Source organism: Podarcis pityusensis, assembly GCF_964106645.2.
Source record: "Podarcis pityusensis genome assembly, chromosome: 11".
NCBI lineage: Eukaryota > Metazoa > Chordata > Lepidosauria > Squamata > Lacertidae > Podarcis > Podarcis pityusensis.
The window spans coordinates 51,688,903-51,708,654 of record NC_138036.1 but is presented as its reverse complement, the minus strand read 5'-3'; the positions used below and the strand labels follow the sequence as shown (position 1 = coordinate 51,708,654).

The window sequence follows — 19,752 nt, the reverse complement described above, 5'->3', positions numbered from 1 at the left end:
GTAAGTGGCGTTTCCGTGCGCTCTAGTTTCCGTCACAGTGTTCCGTTGCGCCAGAAGCGGTTTAGTCATGCTGGCTACATGAACCGGAAAGCTGTTTGTGTACAAACACTGTCTCCCTCAGTCTGAAAAGTGAGATAAGCACCACAACCCCATAGACACCTTTGACAGGACTTAACCATCCAGGGGTCCTTTTTTACACCACTCACTCCATTGTTTTACTAGAAATAGGACTACAGAGGGGCCCATACCCTCCAACACTTCCCCGATGAAAATTTGTTGTTGTTGTTGTTTAGTCGTGTCCGACTCTTTGCGACCCCATGGACCAGAGCACGCCAGGCACTCCTGTCTTCCAGTGCCTCCCGCAGTTTGGTCAAACTCATGCTGGTATGCTTCGAGAACACTGTCCAACCGTCTCGTCCTCTGTCGTCCCCTTCTCCTTGTGCCCTCAATCTTTCCCAACATCAGGGTCTTTTCCAAGGAGTCTTCTCTTCTCGTGAGGTGGCCAAAGTATTGGAGCCTCAGCTTCACGATCTGTCCTTCCAGTGAGCACTCAGGGCTAATTTCCTTAAGAATGGATAGGTTTGATCTTCTTGCAGTCCATGGGACTCTCAAGAGTCTCCTCCAGCACCATAATTCAAAAGCATCAATTCTTTGGCGATTCTGATGAAAATAGGGATGTCCTATTCCATTGTAATAATAATTTTATTATTTATACCCTGCCCATCTGACTGGATTACCCCAGCTACTCTGGGCAGCTTCCGACATATATATAAAAACACAATAGAACATTAAACATTAAAAAAAAAAAAACTTCCTACACTGGGCTGCCTTCAGGTGTCTTCTAAAGGTTGTATAGTTACTTACGGTATCTACTTGGCTCTAGGGTCACATAACTCCAACATTTCTCCAAGGAAAGTAGGGATGTCCTAAGGAAAAGCAGGACATTCCAGGATCAAATCAGAAATTGGGACGGCTTCTATAAATCTGGGCTGTCCCTGGAAAATAGGGACACTTGGAGGGTGTGGGAGCCCTATTGTGAAAATCAAGACCCATCTAGTCAGCATTGTGTTCTCACAGTGGCCAACCAGACACTGGAGTTGCCGGAGTGGGGGAAGAGAGAGGGAGAGAGAGAGGAGGGGGACTGTAAACCTTCTTGGAATAGCTTTCGCAAAGACCCAGACCTGATTTCAGGAGTGCCCGCCTTCTTGTTGTTCTCTTCACGTGCTCTTTATTCATTCCACCACTTTTGGCGACACGGAGTTCATCCAAAAATATTGTCCCTCCACTCTGACCCATTTCCACGTCCACATGTGGAAGTTACACACATACACTTCTGCATCTCCCAATGGGGCAAGCAAGAGGAGCTCATGAAGGAGATGGCTTGGGGAGAATCCAGAGGATTGGACAGAGCAGTCAGTCTAAGGTTGTCTTCCCCCCCCCCACCAGTGCTTGAAGGGACTGGTTTGGAAAACTTGCACCATGTATACTGGTTTGCCCAGACCATATATTTTTGAATCATGCTTTTTTCTCACAAGAAAGCAGCCTTCTTCTGAGTAAAAAACACGGTTCAAAAATACATGGTCTAGGCAAACCAGCCTAGCAAGAGAAGTTTTTAAAAGTTGGTTGGCCAGCATACATTAATTGGCCACTGACTGACACTCCCTCTTCTCACACGTGTTTTATGTTCAAATGATACAAACATGCTGTCTGCATAAAATAATACCCCAATCAATTTAAATTGAGCTTACATGTATGTAGTTGCACTAAATGACCCTTTGGGTCTCTTCCAACTTAACAGTTCTGCAGCTCACTGAGGTGCCAGTAGCCATCTTCAAATATCTTAAGAGCCATCACGTGGAAGATGGAGCACACTTATTTATTCCTCCTCTGGGAACCAATGGATTCAAGTTACAAGAAAGGAAATTCCAAAGAAACTTCAGGAATAACTTTCTGACAGTAAAAGCTGTTTGGAACAGACTCCCTCCGGAGGTGGTGCACTCTTTCCTTGGAGGTTTTGAAGCAAAGGTTGGATGGCCATTGGTCATGGATGCTTTAGCTGAGATTCCTGCATTACAGAGGGTTGGACTAGATGATCCTTGGGGTCCCTTCCAACTCTATGATTCTATATCTTGATAAAGGTCCAATGGGTGCCAGCACAAAATGGCTGCCATTGGCAGCAAAAACGACAACAACAGGGTGCCCGGAGTGCCTACCAGTAAGTACTGTCACAAAAAATTATATAAATAAAAACCTGCTCATGTGTAAGGGCAGTCAATACACTTGTGTATTGTACTCTGGACTCCTGTGTGCTTCTTGATCGAATGAAACATTGGAATATTCAGTAAGAGGATGCCAAAATGCATGCTGAAGTTTCTCTTCTCATAGAAGACAAATGAATTAGTTGCAGATATTCTAGATCACAGTCTGTGTGCTTTCAGTTGCAGAGGCTGTACTCATGCAAAAGGCTGCTCTCTTATCAAGAGTATCTGAAGAAATGCAGAAAACAAATAAAGCACAAATACAATAAATTATCAGTTCCAGTTTCACAGACGTTTCTTTTTATCTCCACATGCAATGCGTAAAGCTTGATCCCTTATTTTTGTTTTGGGGTTGTTGTTTTTACACCAGAATAACTCTTCAATAGGCTTCTTCTCCTGTAATTCAGAGGGTGTCTGTTTTGTCCTCTCTAATTCATAGATGTAAATCCTGATTCTGCGCCTTTTTGCCTGTTATTTATTCAACTGACAACCACACGGAGGACCACCGAGATTATATTTAGAATGAATAAAAGCCTAGACACCCAGGCCACAAGCCACAATCCATAAAACATGTTTTTAAGCGAAGGAGTGTTCACTGCTTTGCGGTCAATCGCCATTTTTTAAATTGAAATAGAAATGTTGGTTTACAAGCCAGAAGGTTAAAGTTATAGATTACAAGCCCAAAATCTGGCTCCCTGTCAACAGCACAAAAAGAATTAGATTAACCTTCACTTTCAAAGTGCTTGTTGCCAATCGAATATCAAATCTCTGCTTTGTGCCTAACCAGGAAGCTGTGCACTTCGCTTAAGGCAGCGATGGGGAATCTCCCCCCCCCCCCACATGACAACTGCTTTGCTTCTTGGGCAATCTTCTGTGTCAGGGGTGGGCAGGAAAAAGTGGATACACCCAAGGTTGTGAGATGCTTGCCTTTGTACAGTAGGCTACATTCTAGCCCTCACTCGCTGGATCATCACCTTGTCGTGGTGAATGGGCTTGCACGTTCCTATGACCCTTGTGAGCGAAGCCATCGGGGGTTGAGAAATGTCCCTATTTTCATCTAAGGGATGTTGGACGGTATGGATACCATCCCCTGTAATGTGCTTTTTGAGACTGAGTATAAACACAGTTTAACGCTGTGGGTTAAACCACAGAGCCTAGGACTTGCCAATCAGAAAGTCAGCGGTTCGAATCCCCGCGACGGGATGAGCTCCCGTTGCTCAGTCCCTGCTCCTGCCAACCTAGCAGTTCGAAAGCACACCAGTGGAAGTAGATAAATAGGTACTGCTCCGGAGGGAAGGCAAGTGGCATTTCCGTGTGTGCTGCTTTGGTTCACCAGAAGTGGCTTAGTCATGCTGGCCACATGACCCGGAAGCTGTACGCCAGCTCCCTCGGCCAATAAAGCGAGATGAGCACCGCAACCCCAGAGTTGGCCACAACTGGACCTAATGGTCAGGGGTCCCTTTACCTTTACCTCTTTATAAATACAGACTTCATGGCTTAACATGGTTGTGCTTTTCTTGCTTTTTGCTTCACCTCCTGCATTGTGTAACATCTTGCTTGCTGAAGAGTTCCTTTTTGTATTTTGTAACATTTTGGTTGGTCATAATAAAGGCAATGCCCAGCTGTGGATTTTGGAGTTTGGTCTCCAGCTTTCTTTCTTTCTTTCTTTCTTTCTTTCTTTCTTTCTTTCTTTCTTTCTTTCTTTCCACAGGTAAGTACATTACATAAGAAAGCTTCCCTCCCTCCCTCTCCATGGTCAATCTGGCAGGACACCTATGGGCGAAAACCATACTCCTTTGTCATAGCATCGGACATAAAATATGACCATAAGGTGCAAAATGGGTCTATTGTGTGTTCATTTCTTCTTCTAACTTCTCCATTAGAGCCAAAGTTCAAGTTTTAAGCTCTCCAGTGCTTGGCAATGGTTAATTTATCCACTGCAATAGGATGTACAATCAAATCTTTGGAAGGCAGTTGGAAACACAATGAAAAATAGAGAGGAGTGCAACGTTAGGATCAGGTGTGAGGTCATGTTTGATTACGTGCGAAATTTCCTGGAAGAGAGCTGTTGTTTTTCTTATACCTTTGATATCTGGCTTGGTGGCCTCTGAAGAGCTGCCTTTAGCATTGCGGCACTGCGAATAATGTCAGAAGCTGAATGAAATTTCTGCCAGATGAACTGGGAGTTTGAACTTTTTTCTTTTACAGCTTAGTGATGCAGCATAATCTCTGCATGGAAAAGGTTCCAGATTCAGTCTTTGAATTTCTAGGTAAAGGAATGTGGCACCAAGACTAGGAAAGACCTCTGTATCTGCCAAGTGCCCTGGAAAAAATGGAACATCCCATTTTTCAACACAAAGATCACAGCAGCCATTTTGGATGTTGTGCTCTCGCGTAGCACTTTCAACCTGAAAAAGGACGTTTTCGGGATGAGAGTGAGGCACAGGTTATGTGACTCACCTGGGAGTGCATCCCAGAAGACACGTGTCCCAGTTTGGGGTTTAAAAAAAGTTGAACAATATGGACCATAAGTCAGGTTGGCCATTACAAGTGAGTTTATAGCACTAGGCTAGACAGGGCAGTGACCTCATCCTCTGTAAGCCGTCTCCTTGCACCATCAGTGGCAAGAGTTTAACCATGAGCATTAAAAATAAAACACTTAAAAGATGGGCTGAGCTATTTAGGTTAAAGTAATCATCGAGTACTAAAACTGGCAACTAACGATAAATTTCTGTTAATCCCTTTAGGCTAAAACGTGTCACACACTGAAACAAAGCCGAAACAGATTCAAGAGTAGTATCAATTTTCAGAAAGTTTGTGTGACTTTCCCCCCCTGCAGTTCACTCTGGTCTAGAAAAGTTTTCATTTTCTTCTGAGGCATCGGGAATTGCTACAAGAAGGGCCACGCTGTTAACTTGAGGGAAAGGCCCAGTTTAATCTCTTTTGTTCAAAATTGCTAATGTGTTTTTCTTGTGCTCCAGGTCTGTGGTACAGTGGTACCTCAGGTTAAGTACTTCATTCGTTCCGGAGGTCTGTTCTTCAAGCTGAAACTGTACTTAACCTGAAGCACCACTTTAGCTAATGGGGCCTCCTGCTGCTGTCGCACCGCCAGAGCACGATTTCTGTTCTCATACTGAAGCAAAGTTCTTAACCCGAGGTACTATTTCTGGGTTAGCAGAGTCTGTAACCTGAAGCGTATGTAACCTGAGGTACCACTGTATAGTGATATATCATCCGGCCCTGACACACACAAACGTATACAGGAGGGAAATGTACCCATGGGCTAAAAGCCCATTAAATGCAAGACATACAGACAGTGACATTTCTATGCAAATCTGTAACCTGAAGCATATGTAACCTGAAGCGTCTGTAACCCGAGGTACCACTGTACTTGGGGATCAGGGATATGTATATTTTCTTCTGGGGGCAGATTTATGGCATCCTGAGAAATCAGATACAGCACAGTATGGGAATCTCAAAATTAAGAGGGTATATTATTTATCACATCCTCTGTGATTATAGCCTAAATGGGTTGAGTGATGGTCCAAGTTGGTAGATGATATTTCACCTTTAAGAACCTGAACTAGCTGATAATACATATCTATGATACTAGTACATCATTCTGTAAGGTACAGAATGCTCCCCAATTAGAATGTTAGCTCCCCACTTATACTATGACATTCCATGGCAACTCATGTATCATTCAATTTGTCTCCCAAACCTCTGAGGGTCTTCTGGCAGTTCCCTCACTGTGAGAAGTGAAGTTACAGGGAAGCAGGCAGAGGGCCTTCTTGGCAGTGGCACCTTCCCTGTGGAACATCATTCCATCAGATGTCAAGATAAAGAACTACACAACTTTTAGAAGACATCTGAAGGTAGTCTTGTATCGGGAATTTTTTAATGTTTGACACTTTATTATATTTTTATATGTGCTGGAAGCCGCCCAGAGTGGCTGGGGCGTATAAATAATAAAATTGTTGTTGTTCTTCCACAATATAGTTGATCATTAGCCCTGCTGCTTAGATGGAAGGAATCCACTCTATAAATAAATCTTTAGGTGGAAGATTTCGGAGGAACATAACCTGTTTTTCCTGACACAATCTGACATGCCGTACTGGTACTTTATGGTGTTCTTCATACAGAAACAAAGAGCACTTTCAGGGCAAGTGAGTTCTGCAACATCACTTTTCCTTATTATGAAATACTCGGCAAGGATTGCTTTTGCAACACAACTGGGTTGTGCAATGCAGTGTGCCTGGTGGTTCCCATCGCACGTAAGACGAGCCTGGCATCTTAGAATGGGTTATCAGGGAGTTGTCTGAGCGTGCAAGAACAATAAAAGAAAAACATGGAAAATAATGCAGAGAAATATGTATGGTACAAGAAAGGCACGATATACCCCTCAAAGCAAAATGAGTGTGCATGGCTTCTAAGCAGGAGAGGGCCTGGGGCAGATTGGAGGGAAAACTGCCCCCCTCTGATCAGCCCACTGGGCTGTGTAATATGAGCCCTACCTCCAGAGCTTTATTTGTCTTTTTCGGGGTGTGAGGGATCATTTTTATTTGGTTTTACAAAGACTTTTTACAAAGTTCTACACAAACACACACACACACACACACACACACACACACACACAAACAAAACATATCCATAAAAAGAGATTCCTCTAGCTAAGAATTGGAAATCACAAGAAGTCCCAACAGTGGAGGAATGGCAGATGAAGATGATGGACTTTTCGGAGCTAGCTGACCTGACTGGAAGAATCCGTGATCAGAAGGAGGAGGAGTACCAGGAGGAATGGATGAAATTTAAAGACTATTTAGTTAAATATGTTAAGATAACTTAATTGGAAAAACTTGCAAATATCAGATAGGCTTAGGATTCAAATATGTGATGTTAGAGAATAATATGTTTAAAGTCAAAATGAAAACAAAGAAAGATGTTAAGTGATTAAGTTAATTTTATGAGAAAATTGGTTTTGGAAAACAGTTACAATGATATACACTGAAATTCAGCCAGGGGGATTTGAGGAAGCCAGTTAACAAGGTTACTAAGATTGGATCAAGTACAGTTAAGATGTTTGTTTGTTTGTTTGTTTGTTTAAAATTTTTTGGAAAACCAATAAAAAAATTTTGAGAAAAAGAAGAAGAGAGATTCCTCTGAATCTGAGGACTTCCTCCCACTCCCTCCATGGAGTCCCATTTTAAGCATTTATTACTGCATATTCTTCCATACTCCGATTTTTTCCATCAAACCATATTGTCCATGGTAATTGTTACACTACAAGCGTAACAAAAATCCTGCTAATGTTTCCATCTGCTTACAGTGCTCTCCTAAATAATTTATACCCCCCCCCATTCTTTTATAAAGTTATTGTCCTCTTGATTTCTGAGTTTTCCAGTTTTGCCATCTGGGCATAGATCATCAGCTTAGTTTGCCATTCCTCTCTGGGAGGGACTTTTTCTTAGCATCTGAGTAGCTGTTGTCACAGAGAGCCAGTGTGGTGTAGTGGTTAAGAGCGGTAGACTCCTAATCTGGGGAACCGGGTTCGCGTCTCTGCTCCTCCACATGCAGCTGCTGGGTGACCTTGGGCCAGTCACACTTCTTTGAAGTCTCTCAGCCTCACTCACCTCACAGAGTGTTTGTTGTGGGGGAGGAAAGGAAAGGAGGGTGAACTCCTCCTCCTCCTCCTCCTCCTCCTCCTCCTCTTCTTCTTCTTCTTCTTCTTCTTCTTCTTCTTCTCCTTCTTCTTCTTCTTCACATACGTAAAAAGTCTCTTCTGCTCCTTTGGAACCTATGATTCCTAATAGAAAAGCTTCTGCTTTTTTTTTTTTTTTTACAAAAGGTTATTTTAAGCATTTTTTTCCATTTCATTACATATCATCTCCCAGAAAGCTTTTGTTACCTTACAAGTCCACCACATATGATAAAAGGTACCTTCTTTTTCTTTACATTTCCAGCAAATATTTGTACTTGTCCTATGCATTTTTGCCAATTTAGTAGGGGTCAAATACCACCGGTACATCATTTTCATAGTTTCCCCCCCAATGCACAATATGCCGTAAATTCCAAATCTGTTTTCCATATCGGTGGAAGAAGACTGGAAAAAATTTAAAGACTATTTACAGAAATACTGTAAAATTAATGAATGTTAGAAAAATGTTGGAATGAAGTTATATGGCTTTAGTAGAAATGTTATAAGGAATTAAGTATAAATAGATTAATAGAGTATTAAAGGGAAAAATATGGTTAGAATGTGTTAAGATAATTAAAGTATAGAAAGCAGAGGAAGATGGAAAGGAATTGCTGAAACAATTAACAGAAGTGGAATACAAAAAGGGAGGTGTGAGGAGGTCGTTGAAATAAGTGAATGAAAGATAAGAAATTTAAACTGTTTGATGTGTTTTAAACTGTTTTTGTTTTGTTTTGTTGGTTTAATGTGTTAGTGTTATGTACTGTTTTTGTATTGTATTGTATTGTTTTTTTGTAGTGTTTCAATTGTTGGAAAAGTAATAAATATTATTTAAAAAACAAAAACAAATCTGTTTTCCATAGCCTTTCCCAATCTACCATCTGGATATTATATCCCAAATCCTCTGCCCAGTGTATCATTACTGACTTGATCTGTTCATCTAGAGCAGCGGTTCTCAACCTGTGGGTCCCCAGATGTTGTTGGACTACAACTCCCATCATCCCTGAGCTCTGGCCTTGCTAGCTAGGGGTGATGGGAGTTGTAGTTCAACAACATCTGGGGACCCGCAGGTTGAGAAAGGCTGATCTAGAGCTTTGTCTGTCAGTTTGGCTTCTCACTCAGGATCATGTGGCTAGTTCTGCCATTAAGATTTCCAGTAGACCAAGACTGGTTGCTGGGACCCAATGGCAAAGGGCAGCACATGTTGCATTGTCCACTATGTGCCTGTCTTTCTTCCATATTATATAGAACAGAAGGGGGAGGCAGAAAAATGCTTGGGTCCTTGTCTTTTTTGCTGTCAACTTTGGAAACTGTGTGCTTAAGAAAGATGCCACCGTTCCCAACCAAATCATGTATACGGCTCAGTTCCCTTTCTCCTTTCCTCGCTACAGGCACAAATAACGAGTGGAATAAATCTGCAAAGCAGCAGGACTCTAGCACTGTGAAGTACTTTCTGTCATACTATTGTCCCCATAGTTATTAGGAGCAATGAAGTGCCATTACAAAGACAGCAGTTCTGCAATCCGTACATGACCTGTTTGGATTTCGGTAAGGCATCAGTATAAACAAGCCATAAGCCAGGCTGCCGACTGCAAAGGCCTTTAATACTCCGAGAGATCTTGAATATCCCAATATTTATTTGCTGCTTTAGAAGGCAAAAATTCCAAACGGCGAGCAAGACTAGACACTTTGGGTTAAGGTCCAACTATAACACATCTCTATGTTTTCATTATAAGCTGTGAACCAAATAAGGGCTCTTTTCTCTGACAGCGAAGGGGGAGCACGAGGAGACAACCTGCTCAGTGTGAGAGCAAAGATTGCTGGTTCCTGGGATTACAGCAAATCAATCTCTCTCTCTCTCTCTCTCTCTCCTGTGTGTGTGTGTGTGTCTTCTAGCATTTGAACTTGCAGTGATGAAAATTAACCTTTCTAATTTTCTGCATGATAAATTAGTGGCACATCAATTCCAGGCTAAGTATTGTGCAGATGCAATGGATGAAATTCTCATTAAACAGATATTACTAATGACTGTAAGGCACCAGTGCAGATGCCCTAGGACATGAAGGGCAGACATTTAAAACACTTGATGTGCAATTTTCTTCACTAATCTCCCCTAACTACTGGCTGAATAGCTGTGGAAGGATGTTTAGAACCAGGGTGGGGGGGGGGGCTCACTGACTGCAGGAATGGATGATCCCCTATTTTGATGGGAGACTTTGAGGAGTTAGTACAATCAGACATGCAGTAGAGAGCAGCATGAATTAAATCCACCCTCGTGTTTATATTGCAGCCCCTCTGCACCATTCCTAGCCTAGGTCTAGCTGGAATTTGCCCCACCTTTGGCCCATGTAACCCAATATTCTGTACACTGACTGGCAGCAGCTGTCTAGTTTTTCTGGCAGGAGTCTCTCCCAGCATTACCCAGAAATACCAAGAATTGAAGTTCGGACTTTCTGCATGTGAAACAGATGCTCTGCCACTCAGCTACTGCTTCACCCAATGGCAGTTAAGTATTAAATGGTATTCTTATCTTTACATGTAATAAAAACATAAGAATGTCGTCACGCTGCAGTTAGTTTGACCATAGACAGGTGGCACTGTGAGATACAGCATGATGATATGTGGTGGAAGGGTAGCTCAGGCTTTGTTGGTTCCTCCATTTGCCTGGGATCCAGATAATTAGGTCAGATGGAAATACTAGCCAACTTTCTCCTCGTTGGTCAGCTTTCTTTGTCACCAGTTATGATGAAGCATTGACCTGGAAGAAATCAGCACAGGAAGAATTGATGGCCAACCAGCTGACCTGATAATCTGCCACCACTACCACTTAAGAAGGCAAGTCAGCCCACATAAGATGGCAAAGGGGACACACCCTTTAAGAGAGAGGTCGGCAACCTAAGGCCCATGGGCCAGAAGCAGCCCATGAGGGCTGCTTAACCGGCCCATGAGCTGCCCCCAAACTGAGTCACCCCACGCGCTGTGCTAAACCGGTGCAGCGCAGCAACTCTCTTCTGCAGCTCCGGAAATCGCTTCTGCACATGCCCAGATGCCGGAAATCGCATCTGAGCATGTCCGTGGCACCGAAAATTGCTTCTGTGCAGGCACAATTTTTGGTGTCTGGGCACGCGCAGACACACTTTTCAGCGTCGTGCTGCGTCAGTCTGGCCCACGGAGGATCTCCACGGGAGTGATCCGGGCCATGCTGACCCCTGCCTTAATATAACACGTCCATTTAGGTACCTAATAGATAATCCGCTGAATTTGTCATCAAACACTCTGAGAACTGCTCAACACTTTTACCAAAAGAGGGTGTAAAGGATTTTCAAAGGTCTACAATTTACTTTGCTTCGGCTTTCATAGCTGCATGCCTGAAAATCTGTTGCATCCATCTTCAAGATGTCGGTTTCAGGCCATTCAGACTTTGAAGTCTAATTCACGTCGCTGCTCCTCGACATTAACCAGAGTGCTGACCTCATCAAGATGACAGAGAGCCTTTACAAGACAGATGGCAATTTGTTGACGCTTAACGCTTAAAAATGGACTCCATTACAAAGGCACTTTATTTAAAGAAACTATCTAAAGAAAGAAAACACAAGTACTCATAGAAAACGTAAATTGCTGACAGATTTGTTTTCAACTCAAGAAAGAAATGTGCTGACAGTGGGGTTTTGCAGAGTACAGTAACTTCCAACTTTTTTTTATTCTTTTAAATAATGAGACAAAAATAGTAACGAGGGGGTGTTTCGGGTTTTGTTTTCTAATTACCATCTGCTTCTACTCATAAAATCATGCTCAGAAGAATGGACTCCATACATTGAAGAGCAATAAAAGACTGATAAGTATCTTTCCTCACCAGTAAGTCGCAACGTACTCAACTTCTATAGGTCATCCGAAAATATCAACTGCAAGGTCATTAAGATCTGAAATCCTAGGACTTCCGGGTTAGCGCCATCGGCAATGGCGGAGTTCCTCTGACCGAGAGGAACCCGCTCCGTGAAAATTGGGTCTTGCTGCCACGGCGAAGGCGGAGACCCTCTAAAAATCCCAGGCGGAGGAAGCCTGGGAACGTGGGATTCGGCTGACACCAGGAGCGCCTCCCCTACTCGCAGGGAAACCCTTTTTCGGGGATCCGAAGCGACGTGGGGTGAGTGGCACAGTGTTTTGAATCAACTGCTACTTTTACGGAGTGAAGCCGCACAGCCGTTGCCGGAGAGCGCTGACTTTTTCCTGTGGACATTGGACTCTAAACAAGTACCCGTGAGTAGAACGGAAAATTGGATTAAGAAACATTTTAATTTGGCACTGAAGCGGGAAGGCTCTAAACAGGAAGTCCGCCTCCCATTTTTGTAAATAAATTGAAGCAAAAACTTTGTAAGCTAAAGTCTGGAAAGTCGTATATAAAGGTCTAAATTTCCTTCAGTTATTACCACCAAAACCCCTCTTGGAAGCAGGAGAAAAGGGGGAGAATTTTTGACTGTTTAAGCCTGCAGGAGAGAGAGTAAAGAAAGATAAATTTCCACCGTCTCAAACCTGGGATCGGGGTGTCAGAGACAGAAATTTATGGGGAAGTTCATCGACTGTGAATAGAACGTCTTTTGACAGATAGTAAAAAAAAGAGAAACAAATTGACTCCAATGTTGCTTCTTGCATTTAAAAGAAACAAAATATTTGAAAAATGAAAGTAATTTTCTTTTGTTGGTCCTGCTTTCAAAAGATGGATACAAATAGAAATTGTCTCCTCTAGAGGGAGCTTGTTAATTTGTTGCCGGAGTCGATCTGGGGATTTCACAGCTGTAAGATTAGGATCGTGAGACCAGACTCTGACCTTGAATAAAAATGTGTTTAGAAGAAGTTTTGGTCCTTGCTTTTTGCAAGACAAGCGCTTTGCTGGAGCAGATGCATGAGACGATGGATTTGATGACTGTTGCAGTTAAAAACTTTGGACAAACGGCGAATACCCATATAGAAACCATTCAGGAACCAGCCCAGGAATTTGTTTTGACAGGGCAAGCGCAAGTGCAGAAGATAATGGAGGAGGTTGCTGTTGAACCTCAAGTAACACAAATGGAGAGATCTGAGGCCTTGCAGGAGCATAAGCCGCTGTTCTTGAAGTTTGAATCTGGAGTGGACCAGGGGGGGTCTGGAGTTGTGAGGGCTCTTAATTTTGGAAGGACTTTGAAACATGTTTTTAAATACTTCCTGGATTACAGTGTTGACTGTGGGGAATGGGACTGTGGGGAATGGGCTGATCTGCTGAGGGGAGATGGAGATGGAGATATTTTTGGATTGGAGTCCTCCCGAGACCTACCCCCCAATGAGAAAGGAAAGAAATTAAGAAAAAGATCAACAAAAGACAAACTAAAGTGCAGGTATAAACAACAAGAAGATCTGCAGAAGGGACATGGAAAAGACTTAAGAGCCTCGGACATAAGATCACCAGGTTGATGGACTAGATGGAATGGACAAGAAGGACTGACAAAACCCGAGACCAGGAAGAAGAGACGTTGGATGAAGATTGGAAGAAAGTTTTTAAAAAATTTATTTTGAGAATTAGTGTAAAATTAACGAGTATTAGGAAAATTGTTGGAATGAAACTATTTGGCTTTAGTAGAAATGATATAAGGAGTTATGTACAAATAAGTATTAAGTTTTAAGGTTTAAGGGTTTTTTTATGGTAAGATAAGGTTAAATAAATTAAGGTAAATTGAATGACAGAATATAGTGAAAGATGGAAAGGATTTGTTGAGTTAATTAAAAGGTTAGATCGTTAAGATAAATTATATAAAAAATTGAGAAAGATGGAAAGAATTTGCTGAAACAATTAATTAAATTAGAATACAAAAAGGGAGGTGTGAGGAGGTCGATGAAACAAGTAAATGAAAGATAAAGATATGGAACATTGGATGTGTGTTTTAATGTTATTGTTAATGTTATTGGTTTTTTTTTGCTGTATTGTTGTATTGTTTTTTATGCTTTTCTTTTTATGTATTGTAATGTATGTTTTGTCAAATTTTTTGCTGTTTTCCCCCCCCCCTTTTTTCTGTAATTCTTAAACTTTTAATAAATATCATTAAATTAAAAAAAAGATCTGAAATCCTGTTGAGTTTTGGAGTAAAGACTGAGAGGACCGACGTTTAATGACAATGGGATTGCTGCCTACAAGGAGAGGTCCTTAATATCATTCAGGTCTACATTTTCCTCCATCTCTTATCTTATGCATGCTTTAGAAGCCCTAAATGGTGTTGCTTCCCGACAGGTTAGGAACTTACTATCTTTAAGGACTGAGTCTGCATCCACATACTAATTCCTATACCCACATTTCTTCGGGAATCCAAAAGGGAGCTCCTACCGTCGCAGCCAATAACACTCTTTACTACCAAAATTTACTAACGAAAGCGGCATACAGGCAAAAAAGCCTTTGGGTCAAATCTACTGGAAATGTTTCTTGTTTGATCGCTACAGAAATGGATGGGCGTTTACACACAAACTTGTAGAAGACAGCATCCACCAACTGTACCTATTTCATGGGATAACTGGAAAACTAATACTTGGCTTTCTTTTGCTTCTTGATTTATGCTCTCTTTGTAAATATTTCCAATCAACTGTCCACATAATTCAGATTTGCGTTTGTGCTATACAGCAAACTCCAAAACATCTCAAAGCCCCTTTGAGGAGGCAGCGATTCTGATGCTCGCTGCACAAACACAAGTGGGGAGCCAGCGTGTTGCACTGGTTAGTGTGCTGAGCAAGGAAGACCCAGATTTGAATACCAACTCAACCATGAAGTTCTGGGCAGTGACCTTTTGTCAGCCACTGTCTCTCAGCCCAACCTACATCACAGAGTTGTTTTGAGGGTAAAATGAGGAGGGGGCGGGGAACAGTGTTCACCGCCTTGAGCTCCTCAGATGAAAGGTGGGATGCAACTAAACCATCAGTAGTACATTTATCTCTTGATGACTCTCAACTGCAAATGGAATAATCTCCGAAGAAACACATTGCACTTGACTTGAGAGAATGAAGTGGGAGAGCCTATAAGATGTGTGAAAGAACACTGAAAGGACCTTGGAGAACAGACCATGGAGAGCTCAAATGCAAAATCCACTTCTTTTTAACAATTATCATACAATAGGGGTGTTATTTCAATATGGATTCAATGGACAGAAACAGAATTGTTGGATTATTGCAACAACACTGTGAACGTAAGAGACCTGTTGCATCGGGCCAAATATCCATTATATTAGAAGCGCCCTCTTCTAATAACGGCCAGCCAGAAGCCCAGTAGAGATGTATTTTCCCAGTAGTGATGTATGGAAGTGAGAGCTGGACCATCAAGAAGGCTGATCGCCGAAGAATTGATGCTTTTGAATTATGGTGCTGGAGGAGACTCTTGAGAGTCCCAGGGACTGCAAGAAGATCAAACCTATCCATTCTTAAGGAAATCAGCCCTGAGTGCTCACTGGAAGGACAGATCGTGAAGCTGAGGCTCCAATACTTTGGCCACCTCATGAGAAGAGAAGACTCCCTGCAAAAGACCCTGATGTTGGGAAAGATGGAGGGCACAAGGAGAAGGGAACGACAGAGGACGAGATGGTTGGATAGTGTTCTCGAAGCTACCAGCATGAGTTTGACTAAACTGCGGGAGGCAGTGGAAGACAGGAGTGCCTGGTGTGCTCTGGTCCATGGGGTCACGAAGAGTCGGACACGACTCAACGACTAAACAACAACAACAGAAGCCCATAAGCGGTACCTGAACACAACAGCACTCTCTTCACTTGTGATTCCCAAGAGCCGGTAATTCAGTGTTGAGATTATGTAAAAGTTTAAAGTCTCCACAGTCACATCCTGCGAGCCGACAACCGCAAAACCACAAAGGAATGAGCACACAAACTGCTCCTTCTCTCCTCTCCTTTTGTCCTGAAGACAAAATGTAATGAACCGGTTGCTAAAGAAACCTGATCAAATTGTGACACGCTGTTTTGAAACCCTGAGAGGAGTTCATCTGAAACCTCAACATAGCCAGTGGCCTCTTATCTGCATACTATTCCAGGAAGAAAGGCATGACATTTCGTCATCGCAGCTGAAAGCCTAGCTGGCTCCGCACGTAGATTCAAGGCAAATAAGGAGCACTGATACGATTGCGGTAACAGAATCTCCTTCCTTTCCACTCGCTGCCGTTACTACACTGGAATGGAGGAAAAGACATTGCTCAAGTTCCCGAGAACACACTCCAAGTCAATGTTTAGCTTTTTATTTGCTTTTGGCTGAGCTGATCCTGCGGAATGGAACACATGAGGTAATATGGTAACATTCCTAAACCGCCTCTCCCAGCAGAATATGGAGGTCAGATCCTGCAGCTCTTACTCAAGTCGTTTACCTTTTCACAAACGGCTGCACTAATTCCGATGGACAACCCACATGACTATGTATTACTCATTCTAGTGAGAGTTGCTGCAGCAGACCATTTTCCAGACCAGACAAACACAGGGCTGGAAAGTGTATAGAACAACCTCTTTTAGGTTAAAAGCAGTACTGTATTCTGAAGAGATGTGAAGGATGCCCATCGAATTGGGTGATCAGCTAAGAAGCATGTAGCTTCCTCCTCTGCTAATAGATTGTGCTAACCAGCACAATCTAGATACAGTATTTTCCCAAGATTCAAACACTGTTATCTTCTATTTCCATGTTGCTATTATATGAAATTTGAAGCTACTTGCTCTGCAGTATAAAAATATTTTACATGAGACTTTAGTAGTGGTGCCAGAAGTATTTCTACTTCACAGAATCAAAGAGTTGGAAGGGACCCCAAGGCTCATTTAGTCCAATCGACTCCCCAATCGACAGTCCCCCATTCAAGTTGAAACCATACCAGAACCTGATTAGCTTTGCAAATGTGCTAGAAATTTTATTGCTGCACCATTCAGGAACTGTACTCATATCAGAACCTGTTGATAGTATAGAAACTTTTCTGACAGTGTTGACACTTTTCCGAAATCTGATTTTACACTATGGCATGTAAAGGGGGAGGAGTATTGTTCATTCCAACACAATACTTTAGCAAATGTCAGCTGGTTTCTGGCAAAAGTTCAGCAAACTTACCATTTCCAATCAGGAGTAATTTATTTAATGAATTAATCTTGCTCAGCTTATGATTGAGAACAACCAAATTGCTCTTTTTAAAAATCAGATACTTTTGAGCATGCAGGGTCTGTTCTTCAGTGTATTCAAAAGTTTTTGCTTTTCTTTCACATTATCAAGGGCCAGATCTAGTAACAAACACACAGCCTTTGACCAGTTTTGACCAATGCTTGTACGTACTTGTCCCAATATAAAAAGTGATTATTGACACTGAATATGTATGAGCCACTTTTACTTCTAAGTTTGGCAGTAGAACAATAAAAATCTGAGTTGTTGGAGAAAATTGATAACATTAGCAGAACCAAGGAAATGCTGTTTTCAACATTTTTTTTTTTTTTTAAAGCACGTGTGTCACTTTGACCCCTAAAAATAAATCATCTCTGCTCTTTCCTGAAATGGGTTAACCTATTTTCACCTCTGAAGCTGAAAACAGTTTTTAATCACGTACACTACCAAGTGAAAAGTGTTTGGCTATTCCTGAAACATGAGTCTGAAGTTGTCTGAGCCTTCCATATTTATGTGAGTTATGTCACAAAGTTAATCATTCCCAGGATACAAACATTCAAGCTAATGAAAAACTTCTTGTGCAGTTGTTAATCAGGAGCATAATATTGCATAATGCTTTCTAAAACGTGTTATGTGATCAGAGTACATGGCTGCATAATATATATAAAAAATTGTGTTGACCTTTCCCAAGACAGAACTGGAAACATGTGATGCACTGTTCTTGCCAACTGTTGCTTATTGACAGTAATTAAGCTTGATGATATGAAGGAGAAACTTGTCTTCTTTTCAAGTCTTACAAAGGAGCTTTGAAGTTCTTACTTTCTGCCATAGTAAACATAAAACCGTGGCCAATTTGGCTTGGCTGTATTACTGTTGTCCATTAGGAATGTCTCCCATTAAAGCTGGAATCAAATATGCAGTTCAAGTGGTTCCTGGCATTTGTGTGTGAGAAAACACATGCATTTTTACAAGAGCGCTCGATGAGCCAAACGAGTATAAAGGTCAGAGGAACAAATGCCGCCAAAGGAATGCATGGGACATCAAATCTCAGCACATAACAATGGCATCTGAAGGTCTTCAGCAATAACATGAGCGAGAAGCTCTTACTTAATCTCCTACCAGTATTACCGAAAAGAACATTTGCGAAACCTTTCAGACAAGCATGCTATAATTATAAGAAATATAAAGCCTTTTTTCCCCCTGCAGAAGACAATTCTGCACAAACACCTGAGGAGACATGGCCCAATTAGAAAGCAAAGAAAGCATGGTTTTTTTCCAAAACGTCAGTGAACAATCTCAAAACCAACACAGCAGTAGTTCGGCAGTTCTCAAACTCCCCCCTTCTCCTCCCCACCAACACAGACCACTTGAAAATTGCTAAGGGTCTTCGCAGACCACTTAATGATTTTTCTGCCTGTTTTAACAACTGGAATGCACTGGGCTAGATGTCGTAAGATTTTAATTGTATTTTAATTGGTTATTTTATGTCTTATACATTGTATCTGATTGTGTCATAGTTTGAATTCCATAGAATTCGAGTTGTAATACAGCAAAACACAAAAGAACAAAAGGAATAAAAAAATGCAATTTTAAATCAATGTGAATACTCTTTAACTACAAATTCACAGACACGCCGTGGGCTACCTGCACAAAGCTAAGAAATATGCAGAAATCTGAATCATTGGTTGATATACCTTTACAGCCTGTGACTATTGCCACAAGACTGTACTAGTTTGTTTTTATGAAGAGTTGAAATCAGGGGCACGGTTACCTAAACCCGTCCCATTGGAATGGATAGACACACACACTTATGATTAGATTGCAAACTGAATACACTGAGCCTCCAAGCCAATAATAAATAATAATACTAATAATAATTTATTAATTATACCCCACCCATCTGGCTGAGTTTCCCCAGCCACTCTGGGCGGCTCCCAATCAAGTATTAAAAACAATACAGCGTTAAATATTAAAAACCTCCTTGAACAGGGCTGCCTTCAGATGTCTTTTAAAGATAGGATAGCTACTTATTTCCTTCACATCTGAAGGGAGGGTGTGCCACAGGGTGGGCGCCACTACCAAGAAGGCCCTCTGTCTGGTTCCCTGTAACCTTACTTCTCGCAATGAGGGAACCGCCAGAAGGCCCTCGGCGCTGGATCTCCGTGTCCGGGCTGAACGATGGGGGTGGAGACGCTCCTTCAGGTATACAGGACTGAGGCCGTTTAGGGCTTTAAAGGTCAGCACCAACACTTTGAATTGTGCTCGGAAACGTACTGGGAGCCAATGCAGATCTCTCAGAACCGGTGTTATGTGGTCCCGGCGGCCACTCCCAGTCACCAGTCTAGCTGCTGCATTCTGGATTAACTGCAGTTTCCGGGTCACCTTCAAAGGTAGCCCCACGTAGGGCACATTGCAGTAGTCCAAGTGGGAGATAACTAGAGCATGCACCACTCTGGTGAGACAGTCCGCGGGCAGGTAGGGTCTTAGCCTGCGTACCAGGTGGAGCTGGTAGACAGCTGCCCTGGACACAGAATTAACCTGTGCCTCCATGGACAGCTGTGAGTCCAAAATGACTCCCAGGCTGCACACCTGGTCCTTCAGGGGCAAAGTTACCCCATTCAGGACCAGGGAATCCGCCACACCCACCCGCCCCCTGTCTCC

The 19,752-nt window shown here is 42.3% G+C and overlaps 1 long non-coding RNA gene across 1 annotated transcript; it reads right to left on the bottom strand.

Annotated features, from left to right (window-relative positions):
- Positions 1–8,801: 8,801 nt before the first annotated feature.
- On the bottom strand, positions 8,802–19,703 carry LOC308458479. Its single transcript, XR_013977461.1, has 3 exons — positions 15,698–19,703; positions 11,292–11,442; positions 8,802–10,708 (listed from the first exon to the last, which is right to left on the bottom strand). It is a non-coding gene; the product is annotated as an uncharacterized lncRNA (long non-coding RNA).
- Positions 19,704–19,752: the final 49 nt, after the last annotated feature.